The sequence below is a fragment of the Haliotis asinina genome, chromosome 7, assembly GCF_037392515.1.
Source record: "Haliotis asinina isolate JCU_RB_2024 chromosome 7, JCU_Hal_asi_v2, whole genome shotgun sequence".
In the NCBI taxonomy this organism is placed as follows: domain Eukaryota; kingdom Metazoa; phylum Mollusca; class Gastropoda; order Lepetellida; family Haliotidae; genus Haliotis; species Haliotis asinina.
Window position 1 is genome coordinate 43,081,315 of NC_090286.1, and position 16,153 is coordinate 43,097,467.

A 16,153-nucleotide genomic window follows, 5' to 3' on the forward strand; every position below is an offset into this window, starting at 1 on the left:
CATATTTACCTACTCTGGAACAGTGCAGTATGTACTAGGACCATGCAGAATGCCTGTTGCTGCATCTGCATGTGACTGAATAGCCACAAACCTACAGAAGCAACACAAGCTGTCAGGGAGGCTAGTTCCAGATTTCAGGTTTATTTAAGACCTTCTGACACTATTTACAAACTCACAAAGGCCTGTTGGCAGCAGATGGTTGGACCACCCAGTCTCCGAATCCCACCAAATGCCAGTACCCGATTGGTTAGATTGACCAAACATTAGCTAAAGTGATGTTGTTCTTCTTGGGAAATTTCTGGCAGAAATGTTGCCATTATTGATAAAATTGTTTCTACTTCCTACTTGACCTGACAGATTGAAGATAAAACGTGTAATCACTGGCCCCATATACCAGGAAATAGGATTCACCAGATAGTTTCAGGTAGCTATATCACACCTGTCAGAGACTGTTACAGTGACGGGTACCCTAATGATTAAAGTGTTGGATCATCACATCAAAGACCAGGGTTCAAATATGGACAAGGGCACAATGTGTGACGCCCATTTCTGGGGTTGTCTCCCACCATGAAGTTGCTGGAATATTGTTTAAACTGGCGTACACTCAGTCAGTCAGTGTTACAGTGAGTGTATGTTGCATTCTGCGGTGGTCAGCAATATTAAAGCTCTGTGACAGCATCAAAATAACACAATTTCACCAAAATTGTGATACCAATGTTATGTTCAGGTGCACTAACCCTTAGTCTCTGAATAAATGTAACAACAAATTCTTAAATTTTAATATTGAGGATTCTCAGTAAAAGGGGAGAGGTCTGAGGAATTCTAGACTTGCTTTATTTAGGGCTTAAACGTTGCAGGAAACTCTAGGCAATAGGAAAAAAATGGAATAGGGGACTCTGAGTTAGCTGTTCGAGTTGCAAGAATGGTGAGCTGAATTTCAGTTTATGTCTTTTCAAAACTTATCGAACTTTGGTTTTCTGGTAATGATGAAAGCTGACCTGTGTGTAGCTGTGTGTCCGAATTTTGGTGCCAGCCCAGTTGACAAGAATACTCCACTCAGATACAGCGAATGAGTGTTGTGGTTTGTTGGTGACAATTTGACATTCTGATTAGAGTCCCAGGCTGTGATTTTACATAAAAACATAAATCAGAAATACAAATAATGATGCACCCATCCTGTCCTGTGAGATTACGAAATGGTCAGTCCCTTCACATGAATATGAATGATTGTTGGTCAAGTGATGTAAACTACTGTCATAAAACCGCAAATGGACTACTAATTCTTGTTCATTACAACCATGGTTTAATGATACATTTCAACAATATGTACTGTGAAGTCTGTTTAAAATTAGAGGTAAAATAATAACTCCATATTAACCAGGAGTGACTTTGGTTTCACGCTGCTTTTAGCAATATTCCAGCATTATCATGGCGGGGGACACCAGAAATGGGATGGCGGGGACACCAGAAATGGGATGGCGGGGACACCAGAAATGGGATGGCGGGGACACCAGAAATGGGATGGCGGGGACTCCAGAAATGGGATGGTGGGGGCACCAGAAATGGGATGGCGGGACACCAGAAATGGGATGGCGGGGACACCAGAAATGGGATGGCGGGGACACCAGAAATGGGATGGCGGGGACACCAGAAATGGGATGGTGGGGACACCAGAAATGGGATTCACATATTGTACCCATGCAGGGAATTGAACCCAGGTCCTCAGCATGTTGAGCAAACGATGTCACCACTAGGCTACACCACTGCCCATGTTAACCATGAGAAGTACATAATGGAACTCTGTTAAAATGTATAAGATATATACCACATGTGTAAGTTGCAAGTGCGAGGTATATGTAGTTGGTATATGTTAATAACATAACATATATCACATATCGAAGCTGCAAATGTGAGGTATATATACTTAGAATTTTAATAATATAAGATATATCACATGTCCAAGTTACAAATGTAAGGCATTTGAAGGTGGTATATGTTAATATAAAATATGTTACATGACTAAGTTGTAAATGCGAAGTATAATAATTTGTAAACCTTTTAACAATGGATCGGAAGTATGTGATGCAGTCTATATCAAAATGTTTATTCTTTAGGTTGAAAAAAAGAGAGGTATATGCATATAAGTAAATATATATTGATTAAAGCTAAATCTTGTAAGTCTATGTTAAACACAAGAGGTATTTTGGAGGGGTAAAACTAAGACTTCAAAAAGCAAAATACAGTTAAACACTATTCAGTTGTTTTGAAAAATAAATAGCTTGATGTGTTGCATCATTATCTAGAGTGTGCTTGACTTACATGAGTATCCTCGCCTTCCAGTGCTTGTCTGGAGAAGTGACAGGATGTGGTGGTCAGACTAGCTGACTTGGTTGACACATGGCATTGTATCCAAACTTTGTAGATTGATGCTCATGCTGTTGATCTCTGGGTTGTCTGGTCCAGACTCGATTATTTACAGACCTCTGTCCAATAGCTGGAATACTGCTGAGTGTGGCATAAAACTAAACTCACTCACTCATCCACACCTTCCATCCAGTAACTGTCTTCCGGCCCACACACCAAGACAAGCTGATACAGACATCAGGTCAACGTGAACTGACAACTCAATATACCCAACATAAATGTGTGTCAACATAAATACATAGTGTTTGAAAACATGGCCACAGAACAACATGTTGGATGATAAGGAATGGCAAGAAACAGACATACCACTTAGTCAAAGGCTTGTGCTGAAAGAATAGTTATCTGGTAAAAACATTTCAGTGTTATCTTTCATTCACCTTATACATGGCAGACAAAACATCTACATTCTCCAAACATCTTGGCTGTAGGTCAACTCTTCAAGTTCTGAAATCAGTGATCTACATGTAGGTTTGTGCAGATGTATATCACAATATGGTGCACTAGTCATGCCTTGCTCAACTGCCAGATACTGGCTTAAAGTAACCTTCGTACTATGAATATATGTCCATGGGGCACTAGTCATGCCTTGCTCAACTGCCAGACACTGGCTTTAAGGAACCTTCCTATTACAAAAATATGTCCATGCTTGTTGAAGATGCCTGGATGACTGCTATAAGACGGTTTAATGTTTTTCTCGTCAAGATCAGTGAACACTTGGGAGGAGAGTTACATCAAAGTGTACTGTTTCTTTACAGTATATCTGATTGAGACAAAGGTATATATGTAAGCTCTTAGACAGACAGTGATGAAAAATGAAGTCATTTCCATCATGGCTGCTTGCAATAAGTGCTTTGAGTATTGTTGAACTGTGTGTGTGTGTGCGTGCATGTGTGTTTTGTGGGTATATTGTGTCACTGTAGGAGGGGGTTCTGGGTGGATTGTGTCACTGTAGAAGGGGGTGTTCAGGGAGGTTTGTGTCATAGGAGGAGGTGTTCTGAGTGGATTGTGCCACCATAGGAGGGTTGCTCAGGGAAGATTGTGTCACTGTAGGAGGTGTTTTGACTGTTTTGTGTCACTGTAGGAGGAGGTGTTCTGGGAGGATTGTGACACAGTAGTAGGGGTGTTCAGGGAGGATTGTGCCACAGTAGTAGGGGTGTTCTGGGAGGATTGTGCCACCACAGCAGGGTTGTTCGGGGAGGATTGAGTCACTGTAGAAGGGGGTGTTCTGGATGTATTTTATCACTGAAGGAGGGGGTTGTTTCAAAGGCATTTAGAAGTTGGTGGAATCAAAATAAAAAAACTTTATGGTTCAACTTCTTCATTATACAGATCACAACATTTCTAGACAGTTCCTAGCCTCTTCTTCATGTGAAGTGAAGGTAAAACTAAAGGGATGTAGTACGTATATACAGGTTTCTATTTATTGATGTACAGACGTTGATTGATTGATGTACAGGCTTCAACTGATGCACCGGCTGCAACTGATTGGCATGCATTCTTGTATTGATTAGGTTAACGGGTTACAGGTAAAGATGTTTGGATAAACGTAAGTCACTGTGGATAAGGTGGTTCCATGCACTGGGTAGGTAAACACCACTGTCTCTGTTGATTGTGGTCTTGTTCCGCTTGATTCCAGTGGCTTCTAGGAGCTTCTGTCACTGTAGGAGGAGGGTGTTGTGGGTGTATTGTGTCACTGTAGGATGAGGTGTGGGGGGGATTGTGTCACTGTAGGAGAGGATGTTCTGGGTGTATTGTGTCACTGTAGAAGGAGGGGGTTCTGGGTGTATTGTGTCACTGTAGGAGGAGGGTCTTGTGGGTGTATTGTGTCACTGTAGGACAGACTGTTCTGGGAAGATTGTGTCACTTAAGGAGGGTGTTGTGGGTGTTTTGTGTCACTGTTGGAGGAGGTGTTGTGGAGGAATTGTGTCACTTTAGGGGGAGGGGTTCTGGGAAGACTGTGTCACTGTAGGAGGGGATTCTGGTAAGATTGTGTCACTGTAGGAGGAGAGTGTTCTGGGTGCATTGTGTCACTGTAGTAGGGTTATTGTGGGTGTATTTTATCACTGCAGGAGAGGGTGAAGTGGGTGCATTGTGTCACTGTAGGAGGAGGGTGTTTTGGGAGGACAGTGTCACTGTAGGAGGAGGGTGTTCTGGGTGCATTGTGTCACTGTAGGAGGAGGGTGTTTTGGGAGGACAGTGTCACTGTAGGAGGAGGGTGCTCTGGGTGCATTGTGTCACTGCAGGAGGAGGGTGTTCTGGGTGTATTGTGTCACTGTAGGAGGAGGGTGTTTTGGGAGGACAGTGTCACTTGTAGGAGGAGGGTGTTGTGGGTGCATTGTGTCACTGTAGGAGGAGGGTGTTGTGGGTGTATTGTGTCACTGTAGGAGGAGGGTGTTGTGGGAGGACAGTGTCACTTGTAGGAGGAGGGTGTTCAGGGTGTATTGTGTCACTGTAGGAGGAGGGTGATTTGGGAGGGCAGTGTCACTTGTAGGAGGAGGGTGTTGTGGGTGCATTGTGTCACTGCAGGAGGGTGTTCAGGGTGTATTGTGTCACTGTAGGAGGAGAGTGTTCTGGGTGTATTGTGTCACTGTAGGAGGAGAGTGTTGTGGGTGCATTGTGTCACTGCAGCAGGAGGGTGTTCAGGGTGTATTGTGTCACTGTAGGAGGAGGGTGTTCTGGATGTAAGGTGTAGACTATGTGATGAAGATGTGGAGAGTAGTTTCATGCTGTTATGTCTAGTCCAGTGTTAAGGTCCTGTTCTGAGTGTGTGGGAGTTGAATTATTTTTAAGTCAAAGTGTCACTGTAACTGAAGGTTATTTGGGTTTCTTGATTTAGTTACTTTAGCAACTATCGTCAAGGACCAAATACCTCCCATGAAGATGGACCGGATACCTTTTGAAAGATGTCTTTTCAAATAAAAATTTAAATTTATCCTAGGAATGTAAGTCTTCTTTAAGCCATGTCTGTGTATTTTCAGACTTGATTAGAGATTTCAAAGTTGGCAAAGGAAAGACAATTTTAGGTGTGACTTTCTTCATATCAACACATCAGACACAACATAATTTATTTCCCAGACACAGGAACAGCATTATATAAAACATGTTTTTCTTGTCCTGATATAGTACACATTCTAGGTGGAGCTGTAAGTTACGACTGTGTAAATAAGCGTTGATGTTGGTACATGGCCACAACCTGTTAATGATGCTGTTTTCACAGAACAGGATGAAGTTGAAGGCTCTGATACCAACGGAAGTGACAGTATTCTGTGAGACGGAGGAGGAATTACAAGGGTGTAGAGGAACATGACTGAAGATTGACACTCTGAGCAAGCATGAGTAATATACCACGGCCACAGCCAATTAAACCGTGTGCTCCCTTCATGGGAGCGATATGGTTCCAGACAGAGTTACTAAATCAGGTCCAGGGTGTTCTTTGAAGGGCCAGGTGAAGTCTGGGAATGCCAGTGAGTCAAATGTTTCTGCACAATAAAGCAAAGACAAAGAAGAATAGTGACACTCCTTTCTGTCATAAAGGATCAGCCCAATTTTAGAAAACACCAAAAAGTCAGAAATTGTTTGAGAGTTATCAGATGGGTTCACAGTAAACAAAATTTCAAATTGGGTCCAGAGCAATCCCTAGGTTTACCTTGGCCTGTGGCAAAAAATTCTGTGAACACATTTACTTTTCGGCATAGCTGTACAAAACTGTAAGGGAAAAAGGGCAAAGAAATCTAACAAAATACACATTAACTTGTAGCAAATACAACTGTCAAAAGGACCAAATGTCGACACCACTAACCGAGAAGAGATAGATCAACACTGCAGACTGTTGATAGAAGAAATTTTCACTTCAGTCTTGTGTACGTGGGTACTGTAAAAATTGTGAAAAAAAAAAAAAAAATTTCAAACAACAATGGTGTGACTCTACTGGTTAGGTGGGAGGCATACCAGACATGCCTTAGTGCTAAAATTTTCATTTCATTTACTGTATGTGTCTGTTAACCACAGACTAAAGGCAACCATAATCCAGAGGGAATGTTTATGCATGATGTGCTTGATGTTGCACAGAATATTTTTACACAAATTGGACAGAAATCTGGCCTTTTCGTATTATAACCTCACATTAACAAATGAGGTCAAGGAAATGTTACCAAGTTGTATGTCAAGGACATACATGGACACATTACATATTTTGACCTGTCTGTGACCAATCCAATTGTCTTTATTGTCCTTGGGGCCAAACCTCTTTCTGCTGAAGATTATTCCAGCAATATCATGGTGGAGAACACCATAAACAGACTTCACACATTGTACCCATGTGGGAAATCAAACCAGGGTTTTCAGCATTATGAGAAATGCTTTAACCACTAGGCTATCCCACCGCCCCCATCTTCTTACAAAAGACAGCCAACACAATAAATTCAAAGTATTTATGTACAAAATTCATGTGAAACTGGTTTCATGAGTTTGTATGAAACACATGACATGATCTTCAATGTACAAAGCCATGAGTTGAATATTATAACAAGTGACGTGATTGGTTGTTTTACAGTGAAGACTTGGATACAAGCTACACTAAATATAAACAAAATGATTTTCATGACATGGTGATATTTACAAGTGTGACAATGAATAAGAAAGCAATGTTTACTTCATATAAACATAAACTATTAAAACAAAGTTGAGGACCACTTGATTGTTTCCGCCAAGCAGGGCTGGTGAGTAATTATGGTTCTATGCTGCTTTTAACAATATTCCAGCAACATCAAAGCAGGTGACACCAGAAATGGACTTCACACAGTGTACCCATCCAGGGCATTGAACCTGGACCTTCAGCATGATGAGCAGATGCTTTAACCATCAGGCTATTCCACCATACCCCTATAGAGGGTAATGTCATTCTGCACTCTGTTAGCATTAGCACTTGAATACGACAGATCTTGAAACTTGACGATTGGTCTTAACTGCCACTATATACCGCTCCACTTTTCATAGGGATATTTTCATCTGTCCATGATACACAAAATATATTTTTGCAAAAAGTTAAGTGAACATCTTACAATATGAGACATATTGCTATGAAAAGTGAGAGAGATGGGTTTGACATTACTTAAGCAGTATTCCAGTGACATCATCACAGAGGACACCAGAAACTGACTCCACACATTGTAACTATGTGGGGAATTGTCAGGAATTAACCCAGTCTTTGGTGGTTAAGACCGAACACTTGAACCCTCTAAATACCCTACAACCCCATAGCGAATGTACAGTATAATGTACTCAGTCACTGAAAGAAATTATAGCACATGTGAAAAATATCCTAAACACAAAGCAAATTATAAAGTATATCACAAAATAGATAAGTTTTCTCAACGTGACCAGTGACTCCCCAAATCAGCTGAATAAAAAGGTTACTTCTGACTATTTTAACTCTGTAAACACATTGAATATTTAGGACAATTTTAACAATATTATCATCAAACTAAACAGCAAGTAAATTAGCTAACAAGACAAGCCATGAAAGTCTATGGACAGTATCTCATAAAGTCTCCCCTGTTCCAGTATGTACGCACCTAAGTACTTGACCCTTTGCTGAATTCCACACAAAGAAACTCTGTTGCACTGATATGTTACAAAAAGTAAATATCTTCCACAAGAGCTCTCCTAATTCATGGCTAATGTCTATCTACGATGAGTGTTAACCCACAGACACCTTAAACACTCCTACATCAAGTGTGAGGTGTAAATATTGCCTTCATTTAGTGTCATGTTCAAACATATCCTAATTCTTTTATAGCCGTTGTGCGTTTCTGTTCCTGCATCAAAGACATTACTGACAGTTTATGTACTTGGACTGCGTCTCCAGCTCGACCAGGACAGTGTTTTGTCGCAGTGTTTTATGGATCTCATGGAGGGGACTTTGTTTTATGCAGGTAATCAGCTGATAATTTACACCTGAAGCACCTGTATCTTGGTTTGGTGGTAAGGTATGGCTTCAAAGTTGCACGTAACTGTACTCACTAGACAGAGCAGGACAGGTGTAACAAGTGCATTTCAGGTATCAGTGTAACATCATACTGGGCTAGAATCTTAACAAACATGGGTTATCAGCGACATTCAGCTATATCGCAACATGGAACATTACCACTTTTATAGCACAGCCACTGCAGATTTGGGTTCAACTGTTGATACATAGCGCCACATATTTATGCTATCTTTACCATGCCCACATCCACCTGTCTTCCTTGTGCTTAGTTGTAACCTACGACCATCTCATCCTTGTACAGCCTTATCCCTAAAAAGTCCAGCTTAAAACATATTGCACTTATCTTGTAATGTCCATCCTTTCAAAGGAAACCATTTGAACCCTCTTGTGCTACTTCTACCCACCCTAGTCCTCCTCTGCTCTCTGACCTTGTATTTATCCACCCCATGCTTGTCGTAAGAGGCGACTAATGGGATCGGGGGGTCAGGCTTGCTGACTTGGTTGACACATGTCATCGGTTCCCAATTGTGCAGATAGATGTTCATGTTGTTGATAACTGGATTGTCTGGTCCAGACTGGATTATTTACAGACTGCTGCCATATAGCTGGAATATTGCTGAGTGCAGCGTAAAACTAAACTCACTCTCTCACTCACCCCATTCCTCAACACAGAAGCTCAGACATGTATGCACACACACATGCATGCCCACATGCCTGCAGCCCCACAACCCCCTGCACACGAGTCCGCCCGCCTGCCCGCCCGCCCGCCCGCCCGCACGCACGCACGCACGCACGCACGCACGCACACTCAGACACACAAAAGGAAAAGCAAACTGGCCGGATGCACTACCAACTTCTCTTTCCATGCCCCTAGCCACCAACATTCCCTGTACATTAGGAACATCAGAATAACCACCCACCACTAATGCACTTGTCACTGAAAGGATTCCTCACAATCCTCCACGATTCCTCCTACATTCTGACAGTGTTTATATCTGTTGAGCAGCAGACTGGGTCGTGATGGTGCAGATTCTGACATCTTTAGTTAAGTGATGGCAACAGTAACAGCAGCAGCAGCGGACTTGGACTGGCCGTCAGCTTCAGTACAAGCCAGAATGCCCATCATTCCTGGAACAAAATACAAGAAAATAAACATTTGCCATATAAATAAGCAATTCTCAGGATCAAACATATTACTTGACAACATTTTCACATATCAGATATATGACACTCAGTGGTTATGCCTGTTTGCATGTTTCGTTCACAACAGCACTTGACTGTTGGAGGTCAACAAAGGATCTTGAAACTGACAAAGGGAAAACAGCTGTGGATTATACTGAATGAAACCATTGTCATACAACAGATAAGGTCTTTTCTAGAATAACAGCATTATACATATCATCATATATGTCTTAGGCACTAGTCTTCACATGTCTCACAACCAGCATGTGCTGTTGTCGACCAAATCTAACCTGAATCCTCACAAGTCTCACAACCAGCATGTGGTGCTGTCGACCAAATCTAACCTGAGTCCTCACATGTCTCACAACCAGCATGTGGTGCAGTCGACCAAATCTAACCTGAATCCTCACAAGTCTCACAACCAGCATGTGGTGCAGTCGACCAAATCTAACCTGAATCCTCACAAGTCTCACAACCAGCATGTGGTGCAGTCGACCAAATCTAACCTGAGTCCTCACATGTCTCACAACCAGCATGTGGTGCAGTTGACCAAATCTAAAATGAATCCTCACATGTCTCACAACCAGCATGTGGTGCAGTTGACCAAATCTAAAATGAATCCTCACATGTCTCACAACCAGCATGTGGTGCAGTCGACCAAATCTAACCTGAGTCCTCACATGTCTCACAACCAGCATGTGGTGCAGTCGACCAAATCTAACCTGAATCCTCACAAGTCTCACAACCAGCATGTGGTGCTGTCGACCAAATCTAACCTGAGTCCTCACATGTCTCACAACCAGCATGTGGTGCAGTTGACCAAATCTAAAATGAATCCTCACATGTCTCACAACCAGCATGTGGTGCAGTTGACCAAATCTAAAATGAATCCTCACATGTCTCACAACCAGCATGTGGTGCAGTCGACCAAATCTAAAATGAATCCTCACATGTCTCACAACCAGCATGTGGTGCAGTCGACCAAATCTAAAATGAATCCTCACGTCTCACAACAAGCATGTGGTGCTGTCGACCAAATCTAACCTGGGTCTTCACATGTCTCACAACAAGCATGTGGTGCTGTCGACCAAATCTAACCTGGGTCTTCACATGTCTCACAACAAGCATGTGGTGCTGTCGACCAAATCCAACCTGGGTCTTCACATGTCTCACAACAAGCATGTGGTGCTGTCGACCAAATCTAACCTGGGTCTTCACATGTCTCACAACAAGCATGTGGTGCTGTCGACCAAATCTAACCTGAGTCCTCACAAGTCTCACAACCAGCATGTGGTGCTGTCGACCAAATCCAACAAGGGTCTTCACATGTCTCACAACCAGCATGTGGTGCTGTCGACCAAATCTAACCTGAGTCCTCACATGTCTCACAATAAGCTTCATACCCTCTGTTTTGATATTCCCTGATCTTATACTCATTCAATCAACAATCTCATGTCTTAAAACGATATTCAATTTACATGCTTGCTGTTTCATGCAACATTTCAACAATATATCAATGAATGTTTGTTTCATGCCACATTCAACAATATATCAATGAATGTTTGTTTCATGCCACAATCAACAATATACCAATGAAATGTTTGTTGTTTAATGCCACATTCAACAATATACCAATGAAATGTTTGTTGTTTCAAGCCACATTTCAACAATACAGCAATGAAATATTTGTTGCTTAATGCCACATTCAACAACATACCAATGAAATGTTTGTTGTTTAATGCCACATTCAACAATATACCAATGAAATGTTTGTTGTTTCAAGCCACATTTCAACAATACAGCAATGAAATATTTGTTGCTTAATGCCACATTCAACAACATACCAATGAAATGTTCACGCAACATTCAACAATATACCAATGAAATGTTTGTTATTTAATGCCACATTCAACCAGGTACCAATGGAATGTTTGTTGTTTAACGCTGCACTCATGCATGTTTCAGCTATATGATGGAATACTCAAGTCTGGACCAGACAATCCAGTGTTTGACACATGACCACTGATCAAGCACCATGGATTTGATGACTAGCATGAAGTCCACAAGACTGACTGCCCAGTCCCATAACAAGCCTTCTCTTCAAACCACAACAATGGGCTGCTGAAGTACAATTCCAGCCTGGATTGTCAAAGGGGCACTCTACATGTCTGTAGAAACTAAAATAAGCAATAGAATCTACGTGACAGTCATACATCAGAGGCATTAGGGACAAACATCAAGCAGAACCACATTATGGAATCATAAAACCCGCTGTCCTTACTTTCACACTCTTTACATCTCAGAAATGAAAGAAGATTCCAGCTATGTATGTCTCAATTCAGTCAAATCTCATATTTAAAATGTCTAAAATGAAAGCAATTACATTGTCATTTTTATTATACTGAACAGCAAAAGAAACTCAACATTTTTCATCAAGCTTTTACATAGGAGGCATAATCATGAATGCTTACTTTCATAAGACTATTTTTCCAAAATTATGTTTCTTTTGACGTACAGTATACTTTCAGGTTTTGTTTTTTCATCTCAGAACTGTAAGAAGACTTTGGCTGTAACATCTCAATACAGAATCTTGTATCTAAAATGCGTGTTGAGAGCAATTACATTGTCCTTTTGCTTGCATCATTATGAAGAATGCATTGGTAAATATCTGGTAAATAAGTATGTGGCAGGCATAACAGCATACGAACTCCTTCTGGCACACTTTGATCGATTCTACTTTGGTACTGACAATCACACACCCAGACTGATCTTGACTAGGAGCATCTAAGAAACCTAAAAGTTTATAAACCTGAAATTATATCACACCATCCAAGAAATGGTGCTATGATTTTCTCCAGGGTTGACTAGTAGTAAGCAGTGTTTGGCCGTCATATTAAAGGCTATGTACCCTTCCATGATACAGCTGGAATACTGTTAAGAATGGCATAAAACAACTGACTCACTCGCTAATCAGAGTTAAACATGCCTGCCATATGCCTTGTGACATGATCAAGCTGTCTGCACAGTTCACTTAATTGCTAATCTGTACAAATTTCACATTTTAGATCTGACACAACGAGCTGCTAAATGAGTCAATGCAAAATTCTAAAGAATATATTTTAAATGACTAGATTCCAACCTGACAAAGGCATTGCACTTCATAGTCTGCCAAGAGTTACTGCCTATCAGAAAGGGCTGAAGATGAACAGATGTTCTTCACAGTATCAATCTACTGCCAAAATCGCCGATTTGATTGACAGTTGTCAGGTATCATTACGAAAAATGGAAATTTAACCGGCTTTACAGAGAACTGTAAGACTTCTAATACCAGCAATTAGTGCAATTAGAGCTGCGGCCTAGTCTATCACTGTGGTAATCTAGCCTAAGCCAGTCAATAACACCGAGAAGCCCTAGGCCATGACTATAGCACTGACTACCTGACTATCTCGCTGGTGATCTTGCAAAAACATCTCCTTGGAGTGAGTGAGTGAGTGAGTGAGAATGCATGTGTATGTGCATGTGTGCGTGAGTGAAAGGTAATGCACAAATATATTGATCAAAAATTGTCTGCAGCTAAAAATTCATTTGATGTTATACAATAATATGACATGTTAGTATTTATTGAGCAAGTGAGTGAGCAAGCACGATTGGGTGACATCACAGGATGCACACATTCAAGCTATGTGACAACAGTGAGTGAGTGAGCTAGCGAGCAAGGGTCAAGGCAGAACTGACTATATCACTGACTAGCTGGCCATCTTGCAAATACGTCTTTGAGTGAGTGAGTAAGTAAGTGAGCGAAAACTGACTATCTTCCAAGTGATCATGCAATGATGTCTTCTAGGTTTTGGGAGTGATTAAACAGAACTTTGATGAAAATCACTCTGGAAACTAAATCCACATCAGATGGTTCATATTTGAGTGCAAAATGGTCATCGTTCTGACATGCTACACTATGTTCCACACAAAAAGAACTGAAAATCAGTAATACACACTAAAACAAAAAATAACGTATGCTACTCAAAGAAAGTTAAGAATGGTCATCATTCTCACACGCTGCACACCATGTTCCTCACAAAAGGAATTGAAAATTAGAAATACACACAAAACCCAAATACTGTACACTACTCAAAAGAAGTCAAGAACCATCTAATTGTGATATATTTCTGCTAACATGTCACAACAGCTGAATTACAGTAACAGGTGGAAGTCAGTGCCCTGTTAGTCGTAAGTCTATGATAAAGTATGTGTGTTACTACTGTTGTAGCACTATGATCGCTTTGAGGAATAGGCCCTGGACAGATTCACTACGATGTTCTGGGTGATCCTTAACGTCCTTTGTGCAATATACATTATATATACATGATTTCAAGTCCTAAATCAATGGTCCAGGGTCTCAGTTAAAGGGTTTACCTTGTTAGTTGGAACCCTTCCGGTCACCATCTCGCACAGGATCCACTTAACCCTAATAATCCTTGAGGTGGTTCACATCATATACACTAATGGTATCATCATTAGTGAAAGTGCACAGTTTCTCCAATCACTTCGGCAGAGCACCTTAGACAACTGTGTCGAGATCTATGCCACTGGCGTCATTTCCCTTTACAACCTGCCTATCTACAATCAACTATTTCTCTCATTGCAATAATAGGAACAAGGAAAGTGAGTGAGTTTGGTTTTATGTTGTTCGGTTTGACGTTTGTTTCAGCAACATATTCCATATGTTAACATTATCAGAGTAGGAGGACAACATTGATGGGTTTCACACATTGTACTCAGTGGAGGAGATAGAAGCCGGGTCTTCATGTGACAAGCAAACACTTTAACCACTAGGCTACCCCACTGACCCTGGATCTATGTAAACTCTTTTCTAAATTTTAAACGAACATTACAAAGCTGGGATCAAATCTTAAGAAGTATGTAAAAGTGAGTGAGAGATTATTGCTTTATGCTGAGTCAGCAGTTTTGCAGTTATCCATGACAGGACACTGGGTGCAGGTTTTTAAAATTTAAGTGAAACATGCACAAATAATCTCACCCATTTAATCAAAAAGAAGAAATACAAAATATATTCCAGCTTATGGCATCAATAAAATTAAAATCAAAATGCATGTCTCATTTAAAACCTATCGCGTTGTGAGAAAACTGTATGTGTTCAAAGTAACAATTAGACTATAGCTGGAACAGACGTTTTGATTAAGTTGAACCATCAGATTCACAGAACATTGTATTTCCATTAGTTCCAAAAGCCAATTTCCTTAAAGAGCATCTTATCAGAGCCATGTGTGGAGAAACATCGTTACCATCAACATGGCATTTCAGGTGCAGACTTGCGAGGCCAAACAAATCATTTCATCGTTACAAAGACACGACACTGATCTGATTATTCAATTACCCCTGTAAGGAAACTAGCCACATAATCAAAATGTTCATTTTTCACACTATTTACACTTGGCAGATCCTGCTTCTTGTCTAAGTTTCTAGGATAAGCAGGAGTACATTTTGTGGCAAACATCAGTTGGCAAACCATGTTGAACCAGTCTCAGATGACGGATATTCACCAGCCCCAGGAAATGGATCTGAACCAGTCTCCCATGGTAGATCTGGACCAGCTCACTTTCTGACAGGAATACCTATCACTATCTGTTCACAGATGTTGTCTAGAGCAGCACTGAGCAAGGAATCCAGGGCCTACTTGAACAAAGTTATCTTACCACTACACAAGTGAGTGAGTGAGTGTGCTTAGTTTTATGCCACACTCAACAATTTTCCACCTATATGGCAGTGGTCTGTAAATAGTCAAGTCTGGATGGGACAATCCAGTGACCAATAGCATGAGCATCGATCTACACGAATGGAAATCGATGACATGTGTCAGCCATGTCAAGAAGCCTGACCACCCGATCCCGTTAGTCGCATGCTGCCTTAGTACCATGACTGTCACAAGTCTATCCTACAGTATGGGAGAATCATCATAGTGTTAGGTCCCATTGTGAAAGATGGGCTTAGGAGTAGTTTTTGTTGTTGTAGTCGTTCTGTTCCAGACCAACATGTGATTGATATTACAAACGTTTCACTTCATTAGTTTGAAATGGCGATGTAAACCACAGAACCTCCATAAGGTGACTGTTTGAATGAAAGCTATATCAATGCAGCCTGTTGATAACTGAATCTGTTACGAGACAACCTAGAGGTTGATAGCATGAACAAGGAGTCCATGTCACATGATGATGAACATTACTGTCTACCACTTTAATGCAACCTTGCAGCATGATCAAAAAACTAAAAAACAACTGTGTGTACCATAATCTGAACATGATCATAGCTACCTGGTATGCCCATTTAGGGATGCAACTCTGCTTCCTGAATGAGTGAGTGAAGGAGTTTAGTTTTATACCACACTCTGCAATATTCCAGCTATATGGCAGCTGTCTGAAAATAACTGAGTCTGCACCAGACAATCCAGTGATCAACAACATAAGCATCGATCTGTGCAATACGGAACTGATGACACATGTGGACCAAGTCAGCGAGTCTGACCACCTAATTAGTAACTTTTTA

General features: G+C 41.0%; 1 protein-coding gene across 1 annotated transcript in view; it reads right to left on the bottom strand.

Annotated features, from left to right (window-relative positions):
- Positions 1 to 6,840: 6,840 nt before the first annotated feature.
- LOC137290811 (RNA helicase aquarius-like) overlaps positions 6,841 to 16,153 on the bottom strand; it is a 55,503-nt gene continuing 46,190 nt past the window's right edge. The window contains exon 40 of the mRNA XM_067821947.1: positions 6,841 to 9,538. The gene's annotated coding sequence lies outside the window, so the exon portion shown is untranslated. The remainder of the gene's footprint in view (positions 9,539 to 16,153) is intronic.